Source organism: Sphaeroforma arctica, assembly GCF_001186125.1.
Source record: "Sphaeroforma arctica JP610 unplaced genomic scaffold supercont1.5970, whole genome shotgun sequence".
Classification (NCBI taxonomy): Eukaryota; class Ichthyosporea; order Ichthyophonida; genus Sphaeroforma; species Sphaeroforma arctica.
This window is the reverse complement of record NW_014034588.1, coordinates 431-1,792: the sequence shown is the minus strand read 5'-3', so window position 1 is coordinate 1,792 and position 1,362 is coordinate 431. Positions and strand designations below refer to the sequence as shown.

Genomic DNA, 1,362 nt, shown 5'->3' with positions numbered 1-1,362 from the left:
GTGCCATTTCATAAGCCTTTATTTTCTGCACACTGATCCGTTAATTCAGTACAGCAGGTCTCGAATTTCCTTTCTTCAGTGCCGTTTCATAAGCCTTTATTTTCTGCACACGGATCCGTTAATTCAGTACAGCAGGTCTCGAACCTTCTTTCTTCAGTGCCGTTTCATAATCCTTTATTTTCTGCACACTGATCCGATAATTCATATGTGCCGTGACCGGCTCTCTTCTAACATGTTTCCACAAAGGTTCATTCATTTCCTTCTCCACATACGATATTTTCTACTAGAGTTTAGTTGTATCAAATTCGTATACTCTGTATCTGTTGAATAAATATTGTTGACTAAACAACTATTCTAGCAGACTTGAGACTAAGCTAGATCTTACACAGCCTATGTTGATGTTGCCCTCCTACCACCACGTCATGCATTCAGTTTGAAATTAGTCGGGACTCGGGAGTGGCGACTAGAGGAATTGTATGACATCGAGTTTATCAGATTGTATCAGGAAGCATTGCCCACGCAGACATAATCGCTGTAAACAAAAATTGGATTTATCGCGCTATCAGTGACCCGAAATATCCATCACCGAATAATCGAGCGATATTTATGTTTATCTACAACACGCGCATTTATATAGCCAGAGGTAATATAATGAACATATTGAATTGTTGCCTACAGCTGACTGCTTGTACTGTATAAATTTATAGGATATTCGAAATTACACCATGCGGTATGCAGAGTAGATATGAAGATACAACCTTAGGAAACAATAGATATCGTCTCGTGTCCTTTTTTCGCAGAGGCAGTATCTTCGTAGGTGCCGCCTGTATGCGACATAATTATGTAGTGCGTTGAATATGCTTCACGACTCGTGCTGTCAAAGGATCGAAGTCTCTTTACGAGCGTCTGTAAGTTGTCAATCAGGCAGCCAATCCTATCTATTCGAACAAACTATAGATAAATGGCAGCCCAAACGATAATGAAACCAAAATACAAGTGCAGTGATCTAACAGAAAAAAAAAGATTTCTTTTGGAGAATGAGAGAATTGAACTCCCGACTTCGTGCATGCTAAGCACGCACTCTACCAACTGAGTTAATTCCCAATTAAACTATTGGTTGAATGTATATATATATATAAAATTTATTAGACGCCTATCCAATATGTTTGCTAAATTTTATATTATACGTAGTGGTTTGTGTGGATTGTGGAATGTACAAAATAAAAAGCATATAAATATAATAGGTGACCTAGAGTAATCACCTCCGGACTTATCATCATTTGATCTATCTATTTACACACGCCGGTGTACAGTATGTATTTTAATAAATATAAAGGCACAAAATCGATCATACTGTTTGTG

General features: G+C 37.7%; 1 non-coding gene across 1 annotated transcript; it reads right to left on the bottom strand.

The window, feature by feature from the left end:
* Positions 1–1,031: 1,031 nt before the first annotated feature.
* Positions 1,032–1,104, bottom strand: SARC_30300. The gene has a single exon. It is a non-coding gene; the product is annotated as a tRNA-Ala (tRNA).
* Positions 1,105–1,362: the final 258 nt, after the last annotated feature.